Here is a 6,000-nt window from a genome sequence, read left to right on the forward strand (position 1 = left end):
GGAGAGGTCATTTTGTGTTGAAGCGTATTTTTCAAATGCCCACTCGATCATTGCAGTGCAGCGTGCTTTTCGTTTACAATTCGCTGTTCCTCCACGCGGACGTGTTCCTGGACGGCAATCAATTGTAAATTGGGTGAATGCATTCAGAACAGCAGGGAATGTGTCATGTGTACGAAGGGGACCTGAGAGAAGGATTACAACACCACAAAACATCGAGAGAGTTAGAGCAGCAGTACTGCAATCTCCGAAACGCTCTGCTCGGAAGCAATCATTTGCTCTTGGCATTTCAAGACGTTCTCTCCACCGGATTCTTCATGATGAACTGAATTTTCACCCGTATAAAATGTGCGTGGTCCAACATTTGTCAGCATGGGACTATTTGACACAGCGGACCTCTTGTGAAGACATGTTAGCAACGATACCCCGTGACGCAATTGTGTTTTTTTCTGATGAGGCACCTTTTCACCTCAGTGGGTGTGTAAACAAACAAAATATGCGTTACTGGAGTGAAACAAACCCCAGAGAAGTTCACGAGAGACCTCTGCATTCGGACCGCGTCACTGTGTGGTGCGCCATATCACGAGTAGGCATCATTGGTCCTTACTTTTTTCAGGATAATGGTCGTGCCATAACTGTGAACTCCGAACGGTACTTGTCTATGATACAGGATTATTTTCAGCCGGCTCTTGAGGCAATGGAACTAGAGGATACATGGTTCCAACAGGATGGTGCCACTGCACACACAGCGAGGGTTACCATGAATTGTTTGAGGCAAATGTTTCCTGGACGGCTTATCTCTTTGAGGGGAGATGTGAACTGGCCAGCACGCTCACCAGATTTAGCCCCATGCGATTTTTTTCCTTTGGGGTTACCTGAAGTCTAAGGTGTATATCAACGTCCCAACACCTTGGAAGACCTAAGGAACAATATTGAAGCTGAAATTGGCAGAATACCAGTGGACATGCTTATTAGAGTTCATGAAAACTTCAGAAAACGTATGCAGCAGTGTGTGGATAGCGAAGGTCGACATTTGCCAGATACACTATTTAAAACCGTGTAATTTAAAAATTCCATTACTGTTCAGTATAATTAAAATATAAAATAAATTTTTCTAATGATCATAATTTTTTTATTTCATTCCCAAATCAGCAAATTACCGCGCTCCACCCTGTATAATGTACACACTCTTAACATATCACATAACCATGTGTGTATGATATATACAGTGGGGCAAAAAAGTATTTAGTCAGTCAACAATCTTGATTGTTTGTTTCTGACAAAATACTTATTTTCCACCATAATATGCAAATAAAATGTTAAAAAAACAGACAATGTGATTTACTGGATTTTTTTTTCTCAGTTTGTCTCCCATAGTTGAGGTCTACCTATGATGTAAATTACAGACGCCTCTCATCTTTTTAAGTGGTGGAACTTGCACTATTGCTGACTGACTAAATACTTTTTTGCCCCACTGTATGTGCCATTTTCAACCATTAACAATACATGTTCTTCTGTAAAAGAAGAATGACAACTAGCAAATTTAGTTTTTCTATGAAATAAGCAGATTGCCTCCTTTAAAGGAGCACTCCCACTAACATTTTTATTGTTTAAACTAGATGGTGGCCCGATTCTTAACGCATCGGGTATTCTAGAATATGCATCTCCACGTAGTATATTGCCCAGTCACATAGTATATTGCACAGCCATGTAGTATATTGGCCAGTGACATAAAATTAAAAAAATAAACATATGCTCACCTTAGTCCTGGCTCCTGTATACGATGCACGTGGCAGCTTCCGGTGCCAGGGTTGGTATGACTATGAGCGCAGGACCTGTGATGAAGTCACGGTCACATGACCGTGACGTCATGGCAGGTCCTTCTCGCACAGGCACGCAGGACCTGTGATGAAGTCGCGGTCACATGACCTTGACGTCATGGCAGGTCCTTCTCCCATAGCGTCCTTAGCACTGGAACCTGCCAGCGGACAGGATGCGACGTCGGAGGGTTTATTATTTGTAACATTAGATCGTTTTACTAATGATGCTGCATACACAGCATCAATAGTAAAACTTGGTCACACAGGGTTAATAGCTGCATAACCGGAGTGCGTTACACCGCGCTCCAGTAACGCTTGCATTAACCCTGTGTGAGGGATGACTGGAGGGGAGTAATGGAGCTGGCACTGACTGCGGGGAGGAAAGAACGGCCATATTGCCGCCAGACTGTGGCCGTCGCTGATTGGTCGTGGGCGTTTTGCCACGAACAATCAGCAACTTGGATTCCATGACAGAGGCCACGACCAATGAATATCTGTGACAGAAAGACAGACGAAAGTGACCCTTAGACAATTATATAGTAGATGTGTACAGGCATGTAATGTAGTGGAAGTGTATTAATGTAGTCACCAACCGCCGCTCTCTCAGGTGTCCAGCTCCGTTCTTCTCTGCTTTTCAGTGACGTCACTGCAAATGAGACCAGTTGTCTCATTCTACACTATGCATGAGCCGGAAGGCGCTGTTACGAGTCTACAGCGCTTCATTCTGACATGTTCTGACACTACATACACTGACATTGTAAGGGCTCGTGCAGTTTAAGGCTACTTTCACACTTGCGTTTTTTTCAATACGTCACAATGCGTCGTTTATGGGAAAAAACGCATCCTGCAAAGTTGTCTGCAGGATGCGTTTTTGCCCCATAGACTAACATTAGCGATGCATTGACACACGTTGCAACAGTCGTGCGACGGTTGTGGCGGACCGCCGGGAGCAAAAAACGTTACATGTTTTGCTGCCGACGGTCCGCCATTTCCGACCGCACATGCGCGGCTCGAACTCCGCCCCCACCTCCTCGCACCTCACAATGGGGCAGAGGATGCGCTGGAAAAATGCATCCGCTGCCCGGCGCATTCACTGCTAGCGTCGGTACATCGGCCCGACGCTAATGTGAAAGTATTTCCACAAGAACCGACATATCATAGACATCCACTAGTATCCAATAATGGAAAAATGTCCAAATAATTTCTGGACCGCAGGACAACTCCTAATAACAATAGAACCTATAACGAACATCGGAGTGTAACGCCCCAAAGAATATATAACACTGTACATAATAGTGAAAAATATATAAATATATAGAATTTTATTGGTGAATACAGAACACAATAAAAACACAGTAGAATGATGGAAAATTGGTGACGACAAGGTAAACAACCATGGCGGTACCATAAATCAATTTTGAGCAATCCAATAAAAGTATAGATCAGGGAAGTGTCAGACCTCACTATGAAGGTCCGACCCACACATCATATAGACAAGTGTCCATCTAGCAGAGCACAGGGAGACACCAGCGTTACCACCAATAAGCAGAAAAAGTGCAACAGACTGCCAGGAGACCCATGTACTACCGCCCCAAAGTAAAGTGCCAAGTGCTTGAGATCTATACTATATAAGGTGCTTACCCATATGGGAAATGGTACCCGCCGGGTTGACAGCCCCGACGTACGTTTCGCTGTAGTTTGCTTCCTCGTGAGGCTATGGTTACTGATCCCGGCTAACTGAGCGCCACCCTGTGGTTGGCACTCATAGCAAGCCTGTTATTAAGCTACATAGCAACGATCTGATGATCGCTGCTATATAGCAGAGCCGATCGAGTGGTGCCAGCTTCTATCCTCCCATGGAGGCTATTGAAGCATGGCAAAAGTAAAAAAAAAAAAAAAAATGAAAAAGAGTTTAAATCACCCCCTTTCGCCCCATTCAAAATAAATCAATACAAAAATCACACAAAACTCCAAAAATGGGCCAGACAAGAGTATTGGCACCCCCAGCCTAATACTTGGTTGCACAACCTTTAGCCAGAATAACTGTGACCAACCGCTTCCGGTAACCATCAATGAGTTTCTTACAATGCTCTGCTGGAATTTTAGACCATTCTTCTTTGGCAAACTGCTCCAGATCCCTGATATTTGAAGGGTGCCTTCTCCAAACTGCCATTTTTAGATCTCTCCATAGGTGTTCTATGGGATTCGGGTCTGGACTCATTGCTGGCCACCTTAGAAGTCTCCAGTGCTTTCTCTCAAACCATTTTCTAGTGCTTTTTGAAGTGTGTTTTGGGTCATTGTCCTGCTGGAAGACCCATGACCTCTGAGGGAGACCCAGCTTTCTCACACTGGGCCCTACATTATGCTGCAAAATTTGTTGGTAGTCTTCAGACTTCATAATGCCATGCACACGGTCAAGCAGTCCAGTGCCAGATGAAGCAAAGCAACCCCCAAAACATCAGGGAACCTCCGCCATCTTTGACTGTAGGGACCGTGTTCTTTTCTTTGAATGCCTCTTTTTTTCTCCTGTAAACTCTTATGTTGATGCCTTTGCCCAAAAAGCTCTACTTTTGTCTCATCTGACCATAGAACATTCTTCCAAAACATTTTAGGCTTTTTCAGGTAAGTTTTGGCAAACTCCAGCCTGGCTTTTTTATGTCTCTGGGTAAAAAGTGGGGTCTTCCTGGGTCTCCTACCATACAGTCCCTTTTCATTCAGACGCCGACGGATAGTACGGGTCGACACTGTTGTACCCTCGGACTGCAGGGCAGCTTGAACTTGTTTGGATGTTAGTCTAGGTTCTTTATCCAACATCCGCACAATCTTGCGTTGAAATCTGTCAATTTTTCTTTTCCATCCACATCTAGGGAGGTTAGCCACAGTGCCAAGGGCTTTAAACTTCTTGATGACACTGCGCACGGTAGACACAGGAACATTCAGGTCTTTGGAGATGGACTTGTAGCCTTGAGATTGCTCATGCTTCCTCACAATTTGGTTTCTCAACTTTAATCCATGTCAACTGGCTGCAAGTGTGATTTAGTTATTGTCAACACCTGTTAGGTGCCACAGGTAAGTTACAGGTGCTGTTAATTACACAAATTAGGGAAGCATCACATGATTTTTCGAATGGTGCCAATACTTTTGTCCACCCCCTTTTTTATGTTTGGTGTGGAATTATATCCAATTTGGCTTTAGGACAATTCTTTTTGTGTTTTTTCATTTAAGACAAATTAAATGAAGATAATACCAAAGAATTTGTGATTGCATTCATTTTCAGGAAGAAACTGAGTATTATCTGACAGAATTGCAGGGGTGTTAATACTTTTGGCCATGACTGTATAAGGATTGGAATATAGGTTAAAGTAAAACTGTCATGCCGCACTGCTCTGATGATCTGTTACAGAGAAGCCATGTAGCCTTGCATAAACGAATTACTTAATTCAGTAATGTATTGTTCAAACCTATGTTCATTCCTACCTTATGAGTCCAGTGGGCTGTCCTACCCAGGGACTGACAGCTATCTGTGAGATCATGAATAGAGAAAGCTGTCAATCACAGAGGACTATTGCCCACCGGACTGTCAACAGTCAGACCACCAGCCAAAATGTCAGTCACCATGTAGGGCCCTCTGGATTCCCAAGCTATTAACAAAAACTAGGAATTAGTCCTACCGGTAATGGTATTTCCAGGAGTCCATCACAACAGCACCACCAGGAGGTTGTCCTTCATATCCTTGATAGGGACAGGAACACAGAAGAGGTTAAATAGCCCCTCCCCACCACCACCCTTCTGTGATTTTCCAAAGTACCACACCAGGATGGATACAACGCAATTTTATTGAACTTCCTCTCTATACATGTTCACACATCAGACAGGAATTCAAGGGAGGGTAAATAATAATGGGTGCTGTCATGATAGACTCCTGGAAAACCATTACCGGTAGGACTAATTCCTAGTTTCCAGGTCGTCCCTCCTGACAGCACCACCAGGAGAAATACCAAATAACTCCTATTCAAGGTGGGATTACAGCTTGGAGGACTTTCCTCCCAAAGACAGTCTGTTGATTTTGACAATGTCCAGCTTGTAGTGTTTGCAAAAGGTATTTGAGTTAGACCAAGTTGCCGCCCGGCAAATTTGGTCCATGGATGCACCTGCCCTCTCTGCCCGTGAAGCAGATATTGCT

The sequence above is a fragment of the Ranitomeya imitator genome, chromosome 4 (genome assembly GCF_032444005.1).
Source record: "Ranitomeya imitator isolate aRanImi1 chromosome 4, aRanImi1.pri, whole genome shotgun sequence".
Classification (NCBI taxonomy): domain Eukaryota; kingdom Metazoa; phylum Chordata; class Amphibia; order Anura; family Dendrobatidae; genus Ranitomeya; species Ranitomeya imitator.